At 38.8% G+C, this 25,086-nt stretch overlaps 1 protein-coding gene across 1 annotated transcript in view; it reads right to left on the reverse strand.

The window, feature by feature from the left end:
- LOC139721056 (uncharacterized) overlaps positions 1-24,701 on the reverse strand; it is an 89,300-nt gene extending 64,599 nt beyond the window's left edge. The window contains exon 1 of the mRNA XM_071632387.1: positions 24,424-24,701. The gene's annotated coding sequence lies outside the window, so the exon portion shown is untranslated. The remainder of the gene's footprint in view (positions 1-24,423) is intronic.
- Between the last annotated feature and the right edge of the window lie 385 nt (positions 24,702-25,086).

Consider the following 25,086-nt stretch of genomic DNA (forward strand, 5'->3'; position numbering starts at 1 on the left):
ATTTCTCAATAAAGAAAAAAAAATCCCTCTCAGAGTTTGAGGAGATGGTATACCTGTGAAGTAATGGACTCGCCCAAGCACTCATCCCCCCATTTTGTCCCAATCTTCGCCATTTCACTTCCTCGTACTACGACACACTGTCATGCTCAAGCTCTCTCACTCTCTTCTTAATCCTTTCTGCGTCAAGGACTTGGGCCTGTGTATTCAACGTTACTTTTCCTGTTCCAGTCGGCACACTAGAACACAAAGGGTTAAATGAATCAATTCTGTGTAACCCAATTCCACCGTCAGTTGTAGATGGCCTCGAATTGGACCAAACATGGCCAATCAATTTACAACAAAGACGGTATCGCCACACGCACATAAAAAAGCGCTCTCTTTGCCCTTCGCGGCACGTCGAAAAATGTGCGAGCTCTTACTCGAGTTACATGAACGTTTTTAAAAATCAAATAAACAGACACACTTGCGCACATGCGACGTACACCCGAGTTGTATCACTTCACCATTTTCTTGTTTTTGATAGGATGTATTCAATCAGGAGACATCACGATGGTCTGGCTGTTATCATTATTTTAAATAAACAGTAACAAAGATGAATGTAACTGGCCGTCAACCCATATGCACAGAAATGAAAAGACGAGACACTATAGTAAAGGAAGGCGAGCTGTTATCCCCTTTAGATCTCGCAACTTATCAGTCATACACTAGTCAAGCGTTTGTGTCTGTCACGTTAGTGATTCCCTTCCATGGCCCTTTCCATCTGAGGCTGTGAAAGAAAGAAAGAAAGAACAAGGAAGGAAGGAAGGAACAAGAAGCGTATGTTGCCCTTGGTTCCAGTATCGCGCGGTAGATGATTTAAAGTCGGTGTTTGAATTGAACCATGGGTTTGCAAGATAATGTCTTGATTTCCGTATATTCCTTAAAGGTCGTCGCCAGCTTCCTACCAAAGGGGCGCCTTATCATTGCTATTTTTACACACACAAATACCAGCACACACACACACACACACACACACACACACATACACACACATACACACACATACACACACACATACACACACACACACGCACACACACACACACACACACACACACACAAATGACATAGGCATCAAAGTTGCTTTATTCATTGAGACAAATTCAAATAACAGTCCAATATAGATTATGCAGTATACAAAAGCAAAATTATTAACAGATCCCGCTGGTTGAAAGTCATTGAACACAACGCATTCCATCAGTCATTGATCTTGTCTTTATACTTACAAAGGAGGGGTTATCTTGAATAATCAAGGGATGATTATCTTCGATTCATCGGAGTGCTCTGCATTATTTCAAAATACATGTAAGCAGCTTGTTCAGAAAATCCTAAATGCTTTCAATCATTAGATAAGGATTATCTCATCTAACTATAGTGATTTTGATGAATCGTGTAAAAGACGTCCGAAGAAAAACAGTGGGAAAAATAGGAAAGGATTGCCAGAATAGATAAAGAAAGATGAAAACTAAAAGCATATAGACATGGTACCTCTCCCGCCTTTGAACCCCTCCCCTTTCCCCAATAAGAAATCATGAGGTAAAGGAGGATGGGAAAAATCTCTACCCCCCCCCCCCCCCCTTTACAAAACAGAGGGAGACCTTTAACGTCCCCTGCCTCCGTCACGCATGCTACCCTTTCGTAGCCAAGCCTCGCCTTGCCCGCCGAGTTGAACCCGCCTCAGACAAATTGAAAACAAGATTTAATTAAGGACGCCACGCGCGGCAAAACTTTTGACTTCTACCTCGACCCGCGCGGGAAACCTTGCCTCACTGGAGCGCACGACTTATAAACAGCATCCACAGCGTCTTGTGTGTAGCTTTTATTCTTATATACGCATCGCTTGCTTGCCTTTTGTTTTGAGTGGAAAAGGAAATGATAATTCATGCATGTGTAAATATTGTTGTGTGTGTGAGGGATATCTGTGATGAAAAATTTGAGCTGGAAGGACTGAAGCAGGATGGGGCATGGTGCTTTGATCGTATTAGTATTTATTATTATCCATACAGAGGATTTTTAGAGCCCAAATACAAGTGTTATTTTGTCGACGCACCTCATAACCTCCAGCCCACTTACAAAGTTTGTTGAACTCGACAAATATTTTTTTGCCAAGGCGACCAATATTTAAAATATTGGACGGCAAGAGGGGGATTCCCCAAAGTTTTTATAAACTGCACCGTGATTGGCTGAGATATATACGAGATGACCTGAAATATGAAGTAAAAACGTCTCTGATTGGTCAATCACGGACTAAAATATCGTTTCTTCTAAAATTCTGTGTTTATACAAAACAAATGTCATATATCAATTAGTTGAAATTGTTTTGCATACATTTTTTTCAAAATATCACTTTCATACCAGGAAATTAAATTTAGGTTTAATGAAAACAAGTTGCATTTTTTTTGTGTGTGTGCAGGCGACGATTGATCAGTTCAGCGCTACTGCTAGTATAGCCCGCGCGCGATATTTGTCATGTACATGTAGCCGGCCGCCGCCGCCGCTTGCATTTGCATGCATGTTACGTTATGTGTTACTAAGTACAGTAGGACTACAGTACTAGTAATTCGATCTTTCACGATCTACGGTAGATGTGACGTGAATTGTGTCTCAGATCTCGGATACACGAACATCTAATTCTGGTCTAAATTAGCTAAATCTCGGCCTAACAGTAACATGACGGCTACCATGGATACATAGATCACTGTTTTATCAGGGAATGAAGTAGATTAACTTGCACTGAAGAATGTACCATACCCCATGTCAGGATCAAGTACAGCAGGAGACCATACAGCACTCGGAGACAGAAAGGGTAAGTGAAAATATTCTTTGCTAAAATCCTCTGTATCCATTAGGATAATAATGATAATATTGGATGTCCTATTTTCGATTAATACAAGGAAATATTGGACTCGCTAAGCAAAATATTGGACTCGTCTTCGACTCGTCCAATATTTGTGCATAGCTCGTCAAATATTTCCTTGTATTAATCTCAAGGCCATCCAATATTATATAATTATGCCACACTACAGTAAGACGTCATTTTGAGGGTAGTGAGCGCATTGATGTTTGAACGGAACATCATGTCACACAAGGGCCTTCATTAGTAAACAGCTGTGGCCATGATGTCTAAGTACTACGGTGGCACATAGCTCATGAAACCGGCCAGTCTACTGGACTATGCATGAAAAGCAATAAAAAGCAATAACAACAACTACAAGAGAGGTTTTTTTAATATACTACCATATCTCCGCCTTTCTGCTTATGTACTACCATACATTTCTGATGCATCACCGACTCGGTGTATATTATTAAGCTCTTTTTCCTATCACATTTTTTAAAACAATAATCCTTACTGAAATACTGCAAAAGTTGTAGGATGTTGTGGCCCAAAGCTGTATGAGTTGGATAATTCTCCGTCATTTTCAGTCTCATTCATTCAGCACCTGTCCCACCACAAAGAAATTAAACAAAATCAAACACCAATATGCGGAGTGAAGAAGTACCATTATTGCTGTGTCTATTTTTTCCTAGAAAAAGTAACTTGGGCTTGACAAAGAACGAAACTATCGATTTTGTTCTTTTCTCCCTCACCCTTCTCACGCACCTAACACGCACCCAAAGAATACATGCATATACACACATACGCATACTGTATTTATACAGAAATATATCAGAAGACGTAAAAACAACGCATCTGTGACTTCTTTCCGACATAATGCTCAAATGCGAACGTATAGGCCTACTCTGTAAAGGAGAAGAAGAAGATGAGGAGGAGGAGGAGCAGGAAGAATAGGAAGAAGAAAAAGAAGCCAACCACATTGATAACTGTGCTTTTTTTTCCTCCAAGAAAGCATTTATTACAAAACAAAAATAACTACTATAATAACCTGAAACTTTCGTGTCCCACCTATAACTTGATGGGAGGCCTCTCCATCTGCGCAAACTGTTACGTTACACAACCTAATATAGAAATGATTATGATTTCAATGAAACAAAAGCTGCAACAATGTCCACTACTCCACATCTGCCAAATTTATCCATACTCACTGCCTTTGAGTACACAAGACCGGACATCAACGCGCAGGTGGCTGTCTTCATGTCGACAGTCGAATCGAGCAGCGGACGAAAAAGGACAATCTCTGCATGCTTTGGGACCGGTTTCACTCATCAAACAGACAAAACAAAGACAACGACAATGATAACACCAACGACAGCAACAGAAATGTAGCGATACCTCCCACAACGATCGAACGGGACGCGGCGGCCGATGCCCGGAAAGTATAGACGGTAACGATTATCGAGATCTCCAAATGAGAAGCGGGGTTGTTGTTTCTTTTTTAAGAGGACAACAAGAGAAAAGGAGAGGCGGGGGGCGCGAAACGCGGGAAGAGATTGTAACGTCGGAAGGAGAAGCGGGTGGATAGGATTTCATTGCCCTCGTTTTTTGTTCCTGTTTCCCTTTTATTTTTTTCTTTATCTTAACCTCGATTACGATGAAAGTTGTCATATCGTTCTCTTTGGGCGGTCACATGATACTACATGTATTATGGTGTCTCTTTTTTTCCCCTCTCTTTTCCGTCTGGCGTATGTGCATGTGTCTTGGGACAGAGACCGCATAACAGTGACTGATATATGTATGTCTAACGACGTAGTAATTATGCAATAACTATAGACATTGTGTGTATGTATATGTGTGTGTGTCTATAACCTATGTATGTTTACTCGTAAGTGTGTATACACTGTGTAGGTATATAGAATAAGTTGCACACACAAATCATAGGCTTACACCACTACATGCACACGTATGTAAAATAAAATATGATTACTTTATCTAAACTTACTTAGATTATGACAAACACAAAGTTCTTGGAGTGTTAATAGCATAAAACACTTCAGGAGAGTTTGCTCTGAATACCGGGTGATACTATGTGAAGATTCATCCAACGATTTTTTTTCCACAGCTACCCTTCTTTAGTCTTTTTTATAGTTGTTATGAAGGCATACGATCTAAATAAGATGTGACATCATTCCCTTCAAACAAGGCGTAATTAGAACCTGAAGCGAATAATGTCTCCTCATATAATCCTCGGGTCTGTGTACGGGATTGACGCCAGAAACAGAGAGGGGGAGAGATATAAAAAGGAAATGAGTTCGGAAGGGAATTGCTCGCAGGTGTGAACCGATCGAAAGCAGACGACAGGTATATCTGTCTAAATTACCTTGGAGAGGCTGCTACTTATCTTTTCGATATTGATCTGTTTCACCAATATCCATCGGGATAAACGTCAAAGGCAACCGCCCGCTTCCAACATCACCAGAAAACAACATCTTCGAGGGAAGTAATGAAGAAAAATCGCTCCTTCACTATGTCGTTATATTATACTGTCATATTCGATTTTTTTTTCTTGGTTTCGAAAATATGGAAAATCAACTAAAGCAACAGCTGAAGTTTTTGTAATTTCGCATCTGCTTATACTTCGGTGTGCGGTTTCTGACGGACGAAACATGTTTTTACTGCCGGTTACAGGTAAATAAATTGAAGTTATCTAAAAGTGTACTTCTTTCGATGCAAACTCCAAACTCTCATGGGGAAAAAAGTTTCGTACTTGAAATTGTGTAGGAGCTATATTGATTGGTAACCATGGTTACTGTGGTTGGTTTAGAAAAAAAAAACTATTCTTATATGTATTTCGAGAAGTAACTACGCAAACTCCGCTGCATGTATTTTTATCAATCTGAGTGCAGAATTAAAGCAACACATCACACATCACGCTGACGATATGTATACGCTAAAAAAAAGGCAGGTCCGGTTGGATTCTGGTAATGAAGCGACATCCTCCTCGACTATCGGCTTGCAAACAGGATGGTATAATCAGGATATCCTCTTTAAAACAATAGCAAACAAGAGATGAATTTTAGCAACTTTTATAGGATGTCTTCAAAAGCTACATCGTCGAACTAATTCAAGTTCAACTTTCAAGTTCAACTTTATTTTCATTTCCATTAAATAAACAGGAGAAATTATATTCAATGCATAAACAAAACAAATTTGTAGTAATTTCGATAAACGTACATCAACAAGATACATGTGATGATGAGTAACGACATAATTGCATTTATAAGGTATATACATATGCATATTACACGGATGGGAATGGAAATGGAGGGTCCCACTAAAAAGCCAATCTTGTACGATATGGGACCCTCAGAAATACATAAAAAGCAAATAATGGCTTCATGAAACTACAAACAAATATATGAAACAAAATCAAAGAACCAATGTCAACTGACATGAAATGAAATAACAGGAAAGAACGAAAAAAGAGAAAAGGGAAACAAAAGAAAATGAAACTGCAACACACGCCATCGTGGACACAAGCAAACAGATTTCCAGGATATTATAGGAGTAATAAGACGCACCCTTGAATGATATTGTGAATATAAGGATTGGGTACATATACCAGAAAAACTACAAAAGAGCGGACATATTAAAAGCAAAGCAAAGAATTCAACATAGCCAGATAGCGTGGTCAATGTCAGTCAAACGCAGTATAAGAGGCGATTGAAATAATTCTCGCAGAACTGTGTATAAAAATCAGACATTGCTCAAAATATTTATTGATGTAATACACACTTACTGTTGAATGGCAGTATAGTAAAGATAGTCATGTACATATGGTATACACGGAGTACTACTTATATAGTGTTTACGTAACCCATTTTTAAATAGAACTGTAGAATGATGGTAAAATTCAAAAGGACTTTTAATCAATATTGATATAAGATATCCTGCTCATACATTCACCCTGTTCACTTCTACATTGTCGACTGGCGATCGCAGATTAAAAAAAAACGACAAAGAAGAAAGAAATGAAACAACTGGCTACTAGAAAATCATATTGTTTCTACCGGGTGCCTTTTTTAATAACTGCGATGTGATACAGTTTCATATACATGCATAGTCGTTTCTTTTAGGCTGAATCGAGGACACGTTTTCCTATGTGGCCTTTTTTAGAAATCGATATGTTCGTTTGCACAGACTTCAGACATTCTGTCGAATAATTGTGGGACATTGTCATGCTTTCTATCTCTCTCTCTCTCTCTCTCTCTCTCTCTCTCTCTCTCTGTGTCCTGCTGGTTATATAATATATATATATACATATATATATGCGTGTGTGTGTGTTTGTATGTTTTTGTGTGACGATAAAGAATATATTATCATATTCATAGGAGATATAAAAGAATATGAAGATGCGTGTTTATCTGTATATGTGTGTGTATGAATTCCTCTTCATTATCTTAACCTTACATCTCTGAAAGTCTTTCTTTCTTTTCCTTTCTGTATTCTTATCCGACGCTTATTCAACATTTTTTTCTGTTCGATAAAACTATCAGTAATGGTAATTATTCAATGATAATGGTCACCAGCTTGATATTGTTATTGTCACAAAATTTAGTCCTTTATAAAATCCCACCATAAAAGCTATTACATTTTCACGGAAGATTATTAGGGCTGCAAAATATTAAAAAACCCACAGAAATAATCGCATATGGTAATGTTTTGCATGACTCACAAACACACACGAGCACACACACACACCACACACACACACACACACACACACACACACACAGACAAAAGCAAACAGTAAAGAGTATACATATCCATGTCAACATATACACGCGAAAAAGAAAACACCTGACCTCGTATCTTATAAAACGTGTTCTTTCATATCTTAAATGTTAGTGCATGTATACCAATGGCTACTGAACATGGGAAAATTCGCACAAGACGTGCTCATGATAACATGGTGTATGCATTATGCATGCATATACATGCTTCCGACAACAAAACAACATTCATCTTTCGATTTTTCCCTCTCTAGTGAATGAAATATGGCGAGATGCATTTTAATCATTGCCCGCGGTATCCCACTATTTTTTCTCTAAATTAACTCCTTCTACCTCCGTGTCTCGCGCTTCTAGTACAATTCTACTTAATGTTTGTAGGTGCCCATTGCACGTATTGTTACCCTCCCTCTTCGATGAGTTTTGCTTTGTTTTGTTAGTTTGAGTTTAGCTTTGTTTTTTTTTTCTGTTTTGGCAATCGCATAGTTTCTGTCACACACACACACACACACACACACAAAACTTCTTCGCTAGTGTTTCTACATTTCTTCACATGCATATATCTATTACAAGCAGTTTCCTTATATACAACAAACAGATTCGGAATCCCAAATATTGAAATTTGTCTAACTTGTTTGTAATATATCTAAATCTACAGCTTTTTGGGCGTGTGTGTTTTCATATACCCATTAAAGGAGTTCTTAAGGGATAGCCCCTGATGATTCAGTTATAATTAATGTTGGTTTAGAATCATATCTGGCAAGACAAATTTGTAACTTGGATTCCCGGTTGTTATTTTTTAATAATCTACTCTTTTTGCAGTACCCTTTTAGACACATCACTTTTACCTTATCCTTGTCAATTCAATAAAAATATCATGACATTGTCTACTCTGAATAAAGGACTGTCACACGACATGTTAAACATTGTTACGTGTGGGTATTAAACTTGACGTTGCATGAAGTACTCATTTTCATCTGTTTTCATCGTCCTTTTTCGATGAGAATGCCGACATCATTTTTCCATCTTCAAATCATTATCTTAAGTTATTTCCCCCACATCTTTTCTACGATTTTTTCTCCTTTTTTTCAGTGTTTTATTTGTTCTTCACGATGTGCCTTTCAGATATCTCCCTCTCTATATATTTTTCATACATGCCTAGCTCGATAAAAAGTGTATAAAGTGATGACATGCATGCTTTACTGCGAAACTTTCTGATGTAATGGCATTCTTTCCATCTGATGTCTTTGAATTGACTTTCACTAAAAGCCATGCAGACGATATGTTTTTTCACTTCCATATATAGGCGCCACGCCACCAAATTGCTCTCCGTTCTCTCCGTGGCGCACTCTCAACAACAACAAAAAAATTCAAGGTAACGCGAGGGTGCGTTCACTCTCCGCCCATCTCGCCGATCGATAGACGCCTATCTGGAGTCTATTGACACAGTCACGGCCAAGCGGGTAATAATATTGCAGTGCACGTCAGAACACAATTAACGTCTCTCTGATTGAGAGACATATTGAGAAAGGGGACTGAGAGAGAAAAAAAGGAAGGAAAGAAAGAAAGAATGAATGAAAGAAAGAAAGAGAGGGAGAGGGGAGGACGGGACAGAATCAAATAATGATTAATAGCCAGGGTAAGAGAATGTTGCGTTTAGCTTTCCCCTTAGAATTTCATACTTCAGTAAATTGCATCACCGATGCGCTGGATGGTTTCTCTTTTCTCAGGCAAAATGTCAACTGATTTATAATTTCTAGGAATGACTCGTTAACTTAGACTGTGAACCAACGTGAATGCTCTGCTATCTTTGCAAACATTTATGCTCGCTTCCATGGTTAGAAAAATGATCTGATTAAATCCATTCGACGTCAATGTTGGGTATAACTTACATTATAAAAACTCTCTCGAGCTCTCCCCTAATCTCTCACACACGCAAAACAGTCTCCTGTCTTTCTATCTCGCTTTTCCTCACTTTGTCTCTGCCTCTTCGTTCCTTAATGTTCTTTTTTTACCTTAATGATCTTTTTTACATGAATGATTTATACACCCACACAGCGATAGTCTCGGGTATAGTTTACCTCTTTGCATATTCCACTCGTATCTGACGTTACTTGATGCACCTCTGAAAATGTAACGTTATTCTCTCACCGCGCAATTCTTTTCAATAACAGCCATAAGTTTTATTGCCCTTTCTCTCTCTCTATCTATCTGATATATATCATATATTTCGCATTTGTATGGCTATATCTATCCTTTTCTCTATCCCATTTTTGTTATTATTTACCCCCAACCATGAATCTGCCTACTCAGGACCAACTGGTAAGCGAGGACCCGATCATGTCGAATGGCGATTTTTGCCTGGAAAAAAAAAAATGAACCACTTTTTCAGCTGCTCCACCAAATGGAAAGCCCTGGGCATTGTTAGCAAAATACAAAAAGAAGACGAAAAAAATCGATGCTTCGCCATTTACCCTTCATGCACATTTTAGTGACGGAATAGAGGAGACAGCTGAGTATGTTTGGCAGCAAAACATAATGTTATTCCTCTCCGGGCAGAAAGCAATGCTCGGAATGTAGCGATGTTATTTTAAGAATCACATCCGCTCCAAAACTTATTAGATCTTGACAACCATGCATAAGTATTGTAGTTTAGTATTGATTTCATTATGACAATTTTCCATATTTTCCCTATTCATTGACTGAACTAAAAAAGTGAAAATATTGTGAATGCATAAAATACTGTCATATTGATATTTCAGAAATGAAGTGTGACTTCGTCGAAAATTTCAAGCAATTTGCCTGCCTTTAAGGTGACGGTTTCTCAATATCAGCCGAAGGGGGATGGGGAGGAATCATTGACCCTTGACCCTCGGCCCTCAACCCCCCCCCCCCACACACACACACACACACTGAAAAACGTTCCGCGGCCCCTGCATATAAGATGTGTAACATAAGCCCCGTTTATTATGTACGCCCACACCGCAACAGTATTGCCGATGCACGTTGGTAAACAACTTTCTCACCTGTACTGCGAAATCACTCGTTCTTTACGCAGATAATAACGTAATATTGCAGCACTATTACTGTGTTGGGTCTGGGTGGGACGGATAAGAACGGTGTTCACAGATCCACCGGTATTTAGCGCTCGGAAAACATCGCGTAATGCACTGTTCAGGAGCGGATCCAGGAATTCCGTGAAGGGGAGGCGCCTTTACAAAATTAAAAGGGGGCGCACGCCCCCCCCCCCATTTTTTCTTTTTATTTCTTTTGTTTTAACCAACAAAAAAAAATAAAGAGGGAGCGCGCGCTCGGTGCGCCTCTTTTGGATCCGCTACTGCTGTTGGTCCCAGCTCCCAGCCCCAGCTTCGACTACGATTTGGGTGCAAAAGCCGCAACATTTGCGGCTATTTTGCGGATGCAGTTTGTAAGATTCGCTAGCGGGAGTATTGCGGTAATATTCCTAGGGTTCGATCCGTAAAATAGCCACAAAGTTGTCGCAAAAATAGAGGGGCAAGAAGAAAACACCACAAATTTTCGGTGACAAATACGCCGCTTTTGTAGCACATCCACAAAATTATGGCAGACTTTGGGGGTAATATACCTGCAGCGCATATTTGAACGGGATATACTTCCGTATTCCTCTTCCTTTCTCTCCCTCTCTCTTCTCCCTCCACACACACACACACACACACACACACAATAAGTGTGTGTGTACATTATGTACATGTTATACTTATATTATATAATTATATCATGCGTGTGTGTATGTGTGTGTATACATCTCCAACAAATTCAAACATAGCTGTCTTCACATTGTCAGTCGCTTATTTTTGTCTTACAGCTGTATAGCCAGTAGTGCAACTGCAGGATTTCTTAAACACGTCATGTAGCTCTTTTAATAAATTGTCTGCAATATTGAGAAATTAAGATTTCTTTACTTTGTGACATTTATATGTATTGACAAACATCAGAAACGGAAAAATATGCGTGCACAAATATTATTTAAATCCAATTAACTTTTAGATCGATGGCTAACAATGCATTAGGGGAAATTTAACTGCAGTGCCTTATTTTTGCTTTGATTCTTCTCCCCATATATACATTTAATATTTGTGACTAACAACCCCGTGGTGGATCGCACATCAAATCTGAGAATTTTATGAATTCTCAGGAAAAGTTATTGAACCTCCCTGGAGACTAACTCGAGCGTGAAATTCAACTTTTTTATGTTCTTTTTTTTAAATAAAACAAAAACAAGAAAAATATGCGAGCGCCTTGAACAGACGATATGTGATAATGGTTTTGACGTTGGCGGGAAACGCGATGGAGGGCCAGATTTATCGCTGTCACAATTTGCGCTGCCTCATTTACCACGTCCTTGTAAGGTAAATATCCAGATTAATAGCATTTCACGATAGCAAGTCGGCTTGTGATTATGTTTAAAATGGATGTATACTAGAATTATATATGTCCTCATTGAGTACTCATGCCTTCCGCACTGGGTTGGATATGTATCTATGAGAGATTGGGTTCCTGTTCTTTCAAGATAACTTGAATCGCTTGATCAACGTTGATAATCAGCATAAAAAGATCTTGTGAATCAATACTTATACAGATAAATTGTTATGAACAGCACAACGCCGATACCCAGATAAGATTCGACTATATATGCACGCATGTTTTAATTACGTATAGTAAAATGAATTCTATGCTTCAAAATATAATTTTCAGTACATCATAAACAATTATGATATCCTAGATGAATGTTGTGGCACGTACAATGACGTATATGACAGACTGTTATGAATTAGTATCTTCGATTTCATGAGAGATATCACTTCACTGATGACACTAGTCCTGATTGTAAGGTCATCGTACAATGTGTGTTAAGTACTAGGTTATCCTTTCAGATTTATCGATAGCATCTATATGGCTAGCTCTACAATGAATATAATAGTAGGATATAATTATAGATTATATAGGCTATGATGTTTTGATCAGTCTGGTCTATAAACGGACTGTTTATGCTTATTCTGATTATGGGCCAAACCTGCGGAGAGAACGGTTACATGATTCATTCGAGTTGTTTCTTCTCACAAATGTGAATTGACAGTCTATAGATGCTTTAACCCTTCACTTCCACGGAAACATTTGTTTGCCCTATTGGCAGCAGGGCTCGACATTTGCGGTGCCCCGATGGCCGGGAACCACTAAAAATTGTTGGCGGGCCACCAATTAATTTCCAGAAAGCCGATCTCTTGGTGGTCCGATCAGCCAGCTGGAATTAACAATGAATTCTTATATTCCCTTTTATTTTGGGCAACTATATACATTTTTTTTTTTTTGGGGGGGGGGGCAGCAAAATTTTAATTTCAAAGATTTGAGTGGCCTGAATGGGCCACCTGAGAAAACAAAAAGTTAGTGTCAAGCCTTGTCTTATAGGCAAAAGCATTTCTTACTCACTGCTATAGTCCCTAGAAGGGGATTGGAGCAATATTGGTCCCACATGTAGCTTGCTTACAAGCAATCACTGCTTCCGCGTCGGAAAGTAAAACAAAATCATAGTTCACTTAACAACTTTGAAAAGCTTCTTCATAAAACTGTGCTTCCCTTTGCCAAGGTGACGGATGTGTTTATCTTTGGTGAAAATCTGAAACAAGATAATGCTTGGTGTTACCATCTTTATTCTATTAGTGTTACTGTTTCATTGTCCTTATTATCAACATTATTCTCATTGTTATCATTACGTGAATGTAACCAATCAACCGGAAAACACCATACCAGTTTTCTTGTAGGGGCAAGAATATTGCAGAATTGCAGATTGCAGAAGAGGCGAGAATTGCAACAATATTTTTTGACCTGATAACGGGCATTCCCGAGCACATATTTTGAAAACCATGAAGCAATGTATAATTTATATAACTGCAGTGAATTACCCTTGTTTCTCACTGTCGACTGTGCAATTAGAAGCTAAACAAATTACGTTAAAAAGCACGATATCTGATTCCTTATAGTACAAAACGGTAGTCCAATATATTCGTTTGTATATCATGGCAACATTCGATTTTTGTTTTTGTGTTTCAATTTAACATTTCCCCATCCTTGGTTACTGATTCAGTGTATTTTTTACTTCACAACACATCATACCTGGAGGCAAATCAAAGGAGTACACTATTGATAGATCGTATAAATATCTAATGGTCTAAAAACAACATGAGGTCCACGTTTTCACGCAAGCACGCTTAATTTAACATATAGATGATAACGGACTGCGGCAGCACGGACAGTATACTGTACATGAAAATGTCACGGTATACTGCGTTAGCATTTGAGCGCAATCCAGAGCTATGCTTGGAAGAAAAAAAAATTGGCGGAGAGGCAACATGCTGATGCCTTGCATTAATTCACCTGCAAAATCGATTGGTACACTGGAGTGGCTGTATCGCTAAAAGGCTGCCCCAATTATTCGACACTGATGTTCGCTTTCTACAATTTGTTGAATGTTTGCCAGTTCGTCAGAGCATCATATTTGTTGTGGAGAAGAAGAAAAAAACACAAGAAAGAAGTTTATGCCAGCTCCACAGTCCCCAAGTATTCGCAATTTAGCTTTGACCTTTCAATAATGCAGTTGAAATGTCGAGAAGGGTCTCGGGCAGAGCGCAGATGTAATACTCGCATGAAACACAATGCGTGGGGCTAAATCTATTGTAATATACATGCAAATAATGATAACTGCTGGCGAAATGCGTGTACATGTTGTTATATGCGGAGTGCCATTTGATTGGATGTTAGGCCAGTCTTGCGCTACGTCAGTGCGTAGAAAGGGATACTATACATGATTCCTATATTCTTTTTTTGAACGCGTAAATGAATTAAAGTTAACCTAATAACGCCGCTTTCCTGTTACTTATTGACCTCACATGGCTAGCGGGTTCATGAGCAAGCTGATCCACTTCAAAAGAAAAGGTTTCATCAGATACAGAGAGAGAGAGAAAAAAGAACACCAGCAATGTATTACGCACAACAGCAACAACGCGCACGTCTCCCTCTCTCTCTCTCACCCTCTCTCTGTCTCTCTCTATCCGAGTGTGCTTGTGGGCGCAGGTGAGAACAGGTTCGATAAACACTGTAGGGTCTTTTTTTTTTTACCCGATAAAGATGCAGCGTCGAACAATAACTGAGTTTTGCGTCATTTGCCCGGCACTTGGCCAAGAAGGCAGGATGTTACAACGGTTAACCCAGGGAGGTAGGCAGATCGATGCATGTGACTGGGTATGAGTTTATCATAATGCACAAAACATTCTCCTCATTTTTCTTTTTTTTTTGCATGAAATCGTGGCGTAGTAGAGAAAAAAAAATGATAATAATGCTTTATTGCAGTATACACTCCAATAAAGAGAAAAGTATCATAAAACTATACATGAAACCGTTTACGAGATATTTATTTTTATCATAGCTGATCTTATCACAAATTTGAGTGTAATTGATCAAAGAGCAACTTTAATACTTTCGTTCCAGATTATTATTACTGGGCACTTTTGTACAACTTCAACCCATTGTTATGCAATGCCTTTCACGCAAGCAAACAACATAATGACGTATTATCGTAAACGTCAAAAGTCATAACCATGATGTCAGATCTCTAAAGTTTGACATATTCTACCAAGACGTATTATAAACGCATGCCCTTCTAGATGTATAATGCATACTCAACATTCGAAAACATTATGTTGCTTTCATGATAACGCAAGGTCATAAACTGATTCCTCTTACGGTACCTTTTTAAACGACGTTTGACGTTTCATCTGGTTCAGTAGGTCATTTTTCATTGTTTCCCACGCAAGTAGCCCTTGTACCCAGTCGATGTTTCGGCCTATCTTCGCCATTTCGCTCGCTCTCCGAGGTAATCTTCTTTGCTTAAAGTCCCCTCACTAAACATCAAAACCACGAGAATATTAAGTGTACCCTTACTGTCAATGTGAGCGTGTTAAAAAATAATAAATCAGTGACAATTTAAGGTAAGTGTAGAATTTCCACAAAATCCTTCTAAAAGTGTGTTTTTGGTATCACTGTGTGTCATTCTTCATCAGCCTTACATACGGTGACTTAAAACGCCTCAGAAACTAGTATCGACATTTCATATAGAAATGGACTTTTGCTGTTGTTTTTTCTTAATTTCTCTCGTTGCTGGAAGGCCAATGAAGTTGGTTTTTTTTTTCGTGTGTGTGTGTGTGTGCGTGTGTGTATTTTAAAGCACATTGATGCTAACAACAGCGTCTACAAGAGAAATATCTTGCAAGTTGGAAAGGTTTCGCAAACATCCGCCGCTTCCTTTAAGGCGCGATCCATTTCACCTATGAGATGGCCGGCCGGCTGGCCCCGACTTATGAATTTGTTTATGCTTCGGCCGGCTGCAAGAGCGAGATATGCATTTTAGATTGAAAGGGACGAGCAGGATACAACTCGCAAAGGTCACTACACGCATTTAACCAGGAAAGGAAAAAACAACAACAAAGGAAATGCTGTAAACAAGTTTTCATATATGGCCTATAATGGACAGATACTATACAACTGAAGAAGCGGTAATTTGAAACTTGTTCATACGAAATGGCGTGCATGTATTTTCAAAATATGTGTATATAAATTGTGCTGGCTTAGGGATCTAACCCACATTATAGTTTTTCATTCATTTTTTTTTTTAATACAGGCCTACAATGACTTCAGACAGACCAAAATATTGGCGTGTTATTGACTTTCGCAGTGAATAACATTCTGCTAAGACAGTTGATTCTGTCTTTCCTAAATAAGTTGTCCATGCTCACCTCAGATAATAATAATAATAATAATAATAAAAAAGATTGAAACAAAGAGGGTTGACACTGGTTTAAGAAGGAATGTTTGATAGATGTTAAGGGTGAGCTGAGGTGGTTATGCAACATTGTTTCTTTACATTAAATCATATGTTTTTTCTTCGCACTTCTTTACAGACTAAGCATAATCTTTGTGTGTGGTGTTTTGTTGTAAACTCTTTGGATTCAATGAAGTACTCGTATTTCGTCTGAGATGCCCTGTTGTAAACAGCTTATCATCTCATTTTTTCTACAATGCATACATGAAGTTTAAGTAAAAATGCACATTCAAAACACGCCACTTGTCTGACAGTAACTGAAACCAGCAGGCACAATTCATGGAATGTCTCAAATTTCCAACCCACTGTCTATCAGATCTTTGAAAAGACGTCACACACACACACACACACACACACACACGCACACACACACCAAGGCCTCAATTTCTTACCATCTCTCTTCACCTTCTTTTCGCTGCTTCTCACTTTCAGCTTCGACACACTTGAGAATTCACTTACACCGTCAGTATAAAGATCAGCGGTCAGTATGGTGTTGATCCCTCACACCGTGAGCGCGGTGAGCCAATGTTAACGCCCTGGCGTGCCATCGATGGTGAAATTTGATGAAGGGAAGGGAGCTCCTATAGAAGTAACGGCTTTAAAGCGTCGTTTATCGTAAATCTCCTTTTCCATTCGCCTTTCCCGCCATTATTTTTCGTCTTACCCAAGAAGCGCCTTCGCTTTTCCCTCGATATTCCCGATCTCGTCATGAGACTTTGCTTCCCACATTTTCATGCTATAGGTAATGTTCATCTATTCGCATTTAACAACTAGAGATCTTTTTTTTTTTTGAATAAAAATAGCAATATATCATTATCATTAAGAAATTTTAAACTCTTCAGGTGTTGTTGTTGTTGTTATTCCTGCTGATCCTACTATTGTTGTTTTGTCTATACGATAGAAAGGAGTCTTTACCCGGAATACACAAATACAGATGCACAGTATGATTATCTATATACGATGCCATGAGAACGGCATCTGCCTTGGCTAGAAACTATACAAAACACGCCACTCCACACAAGAAATAGCTCGGGGGAAGAAGGGTCGAAGCGCAAACATTTTGGTGGCCTTGAAATTATGATATTTATTCAATAACGGTAGAAGAGTAAGAGGTGGCTGGGGAGTAAAGGGGTGGGGTGGGGCTGTAACGTTGACAATGAAGTAGACCCGCTGGCCCAAGTTACCTAATAATGGAGAATCAAATCAAGTTACCACTACAGAATGACAAAGGTCGAGGGGGAAAAATGAGAGAGAAAGAAAATCAATTATGTGCTAACCGCTAGTTCGGCAAGGTCGTAAACACATTGACGATGTTGGGGGAAAAAACCCAGAAAATCAAATTGCAAGGTGTTCAGAATGCTTAATAAGCCGAACACGCTCAATGTATTAAGCACTCCCAGTATAATATACACAAGCGCGCGTGCACACACACACACATACACACACACACACACACACACACATCCCTCCACGCACATGCACGTGATTCTCAACAGGGCTTTTCGTTAAGATTATTCTTTGTGTAAGTATAAACCACACAATACTGTAAAAAAACACCTGAAAAAAAATACAAAATTTAATAAGTGTCTATCGAGACAGAAACAAAACATACGAGACAAAATTGTTCTATAGGTAAATGACAAAATTGTGCTTTATTGGCAATTAAAAAATACTGATACAAATTCAAATGTTTTGACTCGCAAATTGCCATGGACTATGTCTGAAAAATCACAATAGGCTGGTTTAAATAGAAAATAGGAAGTCTAAGTATTACGGACGCAAATCGCGGCTACAAATCAATTTACATCAAAATGAAATTGTGGTGACTTCCACCAGAGTGGCTGACCCCTCTTTAGAGTGATTCCATAAAAAGAATTTTGTCCGCGTGCTTTCATAAAAGATCCTCTCGTAGTGTCGTATACGTCATCACACCTTGCGGATATTTCTCCGCCCTTCTAGCCGGATACGAGATTGTCTGTGACAATGTCTGTATGTGCTTGCGTGCATCTGTGCGTTTGTGTGTATAAAGAAGGAAGCTCCGAGAACACGGCAGCATCTATACTGTTCCGATACCGTCACACAGCAACGCGACATGGAATTATTGATTGATTTCATGCTCTCCCCCAGAGGAAAAACTGATATATCACACGATACCGGTTGTCGAGGGAATTTCGGTAACTGATGCTATTCCATTTGCTCTGCTTATTCAACGCTTCGTTCTTCTTTCTCTCTCTCTCTCTTTTCTTTTGCTGTATTATCTCTGTTTCCAGTCTAACCTATACCTTGCCTTATGTCTTGACACATCAACCGTGTGGAGGTAAATACTCTTTATAATATCAATCAATACGATGAGTGTCAAACCGTGCACTGAATAATCTTTGCGCATAAAATTGCCCGAAGAAAATGGCGTATGGTAATGAGGAAACAAAATACTATAGTAAACGGTTTCACAACACACTGGATGTTCGCAGCTAGAAAGGTATGGCGGTAGGGATCCCAGTCTGCCTTCTCAAAATGTGGTTTTCAAGGTCTATTTCGCCTAACAAGGACTGCAAGTCTTTCTCGCTATTTTTATATACACCAATTACAGCGTGATATATAGAGGAAACTGTTATTGCTTCGTAATGAATGGCATCACAGTGTTAATAACACAATGTACCGTAGTGCAGATTAGATTACATATTGTTATCAACTGAGAGAAGATAATGAACACCCTATGAACAAACCTTGGTTATTGTTTTAATCACCTACAAAGGTGCAGAGTTTCCCACGATTCATGACAGGTAATGTCGCATTCAGACTTGAGAAATTAAAGGGATCGTATATAGTTTTGGTTGAGATCTAACTTCAGGTTTCTAACATTTTTTTGGTGAGATAATGAGAAACCTCTTATGAAATGTGAAAGGGCGTGTAATTCAAAAAGGAATTCAACGTTTATTTGATGAAAATTGGTTTTGAAATGACCGAGATATCCAAAACAGGACGATCCTAATAAAAGATGGGACCTACCTTTTATTACGATCGCTTTGTCTTACTTTGTTTTTGTGTGTCTCAGCCATTCCAAAACCGTTTTTCATCTAATAAACTTTGGATTTTTCTTAAAATGGTATGTTCTGTGCTATTTCATAAATGGTTTCTTGGTATCTTGCAAAAAGTTAAAAGCCCAATCCCCATCTCCACCAATATTACCATCCCTTTAATGTTCAAGAAACGGTGTCAAAATTATCATCATTTTGATATTGTTATGATAAACATAATGTATGTTGATGCATTGATTTTATCACGGAGTCGTCCGCTATATTACAATATGATCGAGCAGGCGATCAATCTGTTTTGACAACATTATTATTGAAATCACAGCGCTGCTTGATCGATTACATCGGTAGTAACCATATTAGGTGATGTTGATCGAAAATATAATTTGCTGCAGGTGTTAGTCGAGTCTGTCTATGTCACAGATCGGTTGTCGTATCACTTCTTACAATAACACCGAGTTTGCCGACTGGATATTGAGTGCAATCTTGGACTTTGAATTATTGACGACATGCATTTTATTTATATGTATAGCAAAAAGTCGATTCCTTATAATGAATACGGTATTAATGTAATGGTCAACGTGTGATCCTTCTTGATTTTTTTATCCTTCAAAATAATGACTAAAGTCATACCGTTAAGCATTCTTTAAGGAGAAGGGGGAAATAGGTGATTGCCTCAAAACGGTAGATAGTTCAGAAGAAAATTTATACCAATATGATATAAGTTGCCAATGTCACCACCGCATCGATTATTTTGTTGTTATTTTATCGTTATTCACCGTTAATTTCTTTTGTCATTGTTATTATGTTCGTTATCAATAAAAACCCACTGCTCCTGAAGCCCGATGGAACGATTTGTAAATCACTAGTATTATAATCATCAACATTATTCTCTTATACCAATCAAAACAATCCATTGCATACTATACATGCTATTTCTTAGGGGAGAGCATGTTCCATCTTCTTCTCTGCTGCGCAAATCAATGTGCATATTAATGTTATCGAGGCAAACGTTCGCATATAATATAGTAGTAAATAAGCAATACACGCGTTTTGCAATCAATGCAATATAGAGATCTATCTATTAAGATTTATCTAATTCATAGATTATCTAGACGGAACTTACAATGATAATGATATTGCCTGGACTGTGTGGTCTTCCTTTCAGTCAGCTATTATAAAAAGACAGATGTAAGCAAAATGCATTTTCCCTGCTCTCTCTCTCTCTCTCAAAGCAGACGCATAACTTATAGTGCATGTGTATACACACCCATAAACACACGCACGCACACACACACATAATATAATATAATGTAATATATATATATATATATATATATATATGTAAGTGATATGCATACGCACATCTACATGTACTTCAAAGTGATTCCCTGTGTGTGGCCAAATTCCAAGATACTCTAATTAAACTGTCTTCCGTGTATAGTTCCTTGTTCTCAACTGTCACAATCTTTTGACACACCCGAAAGGGTAATCACATGCAAACCCAACTCATATTCGAGGACACACAGATGCCACATGGTATACATGATCCGAGGTCTACATCAATAAAAGATAGCGAACTCCATGACACCTTGATTATTACGTAAAGATGTTCACCGGAATTGCCGATAGAGGAGTTCGTGTGTCTGGGAGGGAAACCTGTCTAAAATGTTTCACGAGATTATTATGTTCCTTATGTTCTCCGGCTCACACCCACGAGCTCACAGCTATCCTACATTTTAATCTAATAGACATAGCATGGTCTAAAGGCATTTATAGTAAAGTTTGGAGGATCGCGTATGTGTAGGCCACAAAATCATAATTCTAACTACTTATCTTCTGATCAATATCATATACAAAATATCAAAATGTGAATAATATACAAATTCACGAATTTTACTAATATTCTTCATGGGAAATACAGTAACGAATCCAGATGAACCTTGGAACCCTGTAGATTTATTTCTTTTTGATCTTATTCTTACGCAGAATCTCTATACGATATTAGTAATGGCAGTATTTAAAATAAGGTATATACAAAAGTAAAACACCATAGTACATGTATATAACTGTGTCATGTATACCACAGGTACGAAATTTTTGGTTCACGGTGTGTTACATAGTGCAGAGTGATAAGCAGTGCAGCTCTTATTAGATCATACTTATATTTCAACGCTCCGAGCCTAACTTGATTAGTGACGAAATGAAATTTAATGTTCCGGAGGTTCACCTTTTTCACACACCTACAAAATTGGAGGGTAAGTGAGCGAACTTTTATAGGGACTGCTAAAATAATGTCCTTATGGTCTATGTCTGTGGTTATGGGTTTAAGCAAAGGGTCTTAAGACGATGGGTGATAATAATCCGAGGCAGATTCTGCGTGGTACGATCTGCATAATACAGCTATAAAGATGCAAAACATCCCCCATCCATTTAAAGTGTTGTAATAAGCAATGTTTTTTGTTTTCCACGAAACTCATTATTAGCAGTAACATCATCCATTCTAATATTGCTACCAATATTTCTATTTTGTACTATTCCTGTCGCTAGTTATAAGTTGCTACAGCTATCTTAACATTATCATTGTTATCGCTATTTATCTGGCGGCTTTAATGAATATAGGAAAAGAAATCGAAAGTAAAAGTAAAATGGTGAATATCCTGTATTCAGTGGTCTTGCTAATTCATGATCCCTTGATGTTTTATTTTTATGTAGAAAAGAGCACACGCCTTCAGGTCCCATAATTTGGGTGGGGTATAGGAAAATGGAGGTGAAAATGACGGAGAGAAAGGGTACGGATGAGTGAGGTAGAGGCAGACGATCTTCATAGGTATTTTTCGTGAGCCTTATATAAGGTAAACGCGATAGTTCCACATCTTCTGAAGATCGTGGATATTAATCAATTATAGATGAATCATTTTCTATACAACGTGAACGACCAAATGGTCAATGAAAGAAAGTTAAGGGGCAGTAGAGGGTTCAAAAAGGCTAATGATATAATGAACCTAATTTCAGTGCATTCTTCGTACAGGGCTAATCGAACCGTGACGCCATCAACCCTATTCGTTAATACATGAAAAGATCAAATTGGACTAAGACCATGACCTATACACAAGGGACATCTGTAGTTAGCTCACCGTCTGGCAGGCTCTGTTAAATCAAATTTACGCGCTCTAGTTGCGTCATTGCTAACTGGATCGAAAAAAGAATGGTGCACGCAGCTCTTTCAAGCAGAGTCCCGGCCGCAATACGTTAAGACGAATCAAAGGTACCGAACAAACCAACGTGAGGTAGTATGGTGATACAGCTCCCAGTCAAAGTTACTCAGCTAACCTATCTGGGTGCAAATTCGGTTCATTACTGAGGGAAATCATTATTCGGGTATCCTTCTTCTCTTGGAGTTTCCTGGTTTTTATAGAACGTCGGAAACACCTGCTTTCATCCGGAGTTCTCGTAGAACACTGGAGTAGGCCTACAGGGGATAATGTGCTCTTGAGTTTCAAGCACTAAGATTCGACTATACATTAAGTGCAAGTCCATTGGCCCCCGTGACTGTATCCTTCCACGGGACAAATCTTTCTAGTCAGGTTGTGAGAAAAAGAAAGATTGAATTCTGGCAACTCTTTCGGTGTTGATAATTGAAGGTTACATTGCGCGGGGTACAAAAGTTGGTTACTTGTCATATTTTTATAGCGGGAGCTATAATGTACACAAACCTCCAGCACACGCACATGATATACAACAACAAAATTCAATACAGCTATATACAATGTTCATAAAGCCATAGTCTCATGTTTACTCTTCTGTCACACACACAGTCACACACACACACACACACACACACACACACACACGCACACAAAGATACAGTATGGAGAGGCGGGGTTGGTAAGCCCCGTGCACGACCCTCTTATCGCTGTTTTCCATTAGCCGCACCAACAAGGTGATCGCTCATTTTTTAGCTCATACCGTCACACCATCAACTCCCTAACCTTAAAGGCACTCTACACCCTTCCGCGGCAATTCTCTTCACAATCTTCACATAAATGTTTCATCCAAATAGAGGCAAACAGTAATTGCAGTTGTCATGGAAACAGGTGAACAGGAACCAATCCTCATTAACTCTCTGTTTTTGCTTTGTATAGTTGCCATATTTACTAACAATATTAATGTAGAAAGACACGATGAAGAAAAGCACACTGACACCCAGCGAATTCAGTTGCGTCGATATAGCATAATCTATCCATCTTTCTTTTCTGCCATCAATCCTATAGTCGAGTTTCCAAAATGATTGCAACGTGAATGTTCGTTGATAACACTTCACAAATTTGCCAAAAAGGAGGAAAAGCTTTCGTTGTAGAGACAAAATTGCAGACCATATTTTTTCAAAGAGTTTAGTTGTTATACCATCTTATACTACAAGATTCTGAAAGGTCGCAGTTTCCGAGCTCCTTGGCGATGCATATTCATTTTTTTTCATCTTTAAATGGCTCTTTCCCTGTTAATATTGAGATGGGTTTATCAATACCTATTCGTCATCTCCTTCCAATGTAGTGTCATGTTCGTATCCTTACCCCTTTCTGTGCCAGAGACTTTGAACAGTGTGTACAACAGAAGGGGTTTTTCTGTAACAATCGGCACTCAAAATCACGCAAAGGGTTAGAATACTGCTTATGGATATCCAAAGGCAAGTTTCTCACTGCTGATAAACCACATGCCCGCATTTATCAAAATCTCCATCACGAATCCAGTTCGCCCGTTTGCTGAGAAGCCATAAAAATGAAAAAAAAAAATTACAAGATAAATGCTTACCTGCTTTCGCTTGCTTTGCTGAATCTGTCCTTTTACGCACGAAGACGGTTTCGCCCCCGAGGCTCGGGCATGAAAAGTCTGAAAGTACGATCCAATCCGCGTTACTCTCCGCGATATTGCACCGAGTATTCGAGCGTTGCTCCGATGTCGTTTTCTCGATGTTCTTTTTCTCGACGGAGAGAAAGGATGAGACAAGAAACTCTTGCCAACACGGCCACGATGGAGCGATCACTCACTACGTGCGATCTCGAAGATAGTGGTAATACTGCCAGCAGGTTTGAGATATCATTGCCAAGCATACGGCATGATGTCCGCGCTCAAGTGTGCACGACCATAATGCTGCGCACGCACGTGCGCCGAAGCTCAACACTCATTTTGTGTAGACCGAGAAACGCGCTACTTCTTCAAGACTGCCAGACCTTCGCATGATATCTCCCGGGATATATCTGTATTTATATTCTTCTACAAGGATATATTTTGTTGCTGTTGTTGCACTGCACCATGGACTTTGTGGTTTGCATACCTTCCACAGATGGTGTTTTCTCATATGATACCCATTGATAGCATGCAGTCTTAATACGGGCGTTACCCATGACATGCTTACAATGGCTTGCAAATTGAGGTCAATATCAAATTCTGTTTAAAAGGGTCAGACATGGTACT

The sequence above is a fragment of the Diadema antillarum genome, unplaced genomic scaffold (genome assembly GCF_040938485.1).
Source record: "Diadema antillarum isolate AM-2024a unplaced genomic scaffold, OU_Dant_1.0 scf00000013, whole genome shotgun sequence".
Classification (NCBI taxonomy): domain Eukaryota; kingdom Metazoa; phylum Echinodermata; class Echinoidea; order Diadematoida; family Diadematidae; genus Diadema; species Diadema antillarum.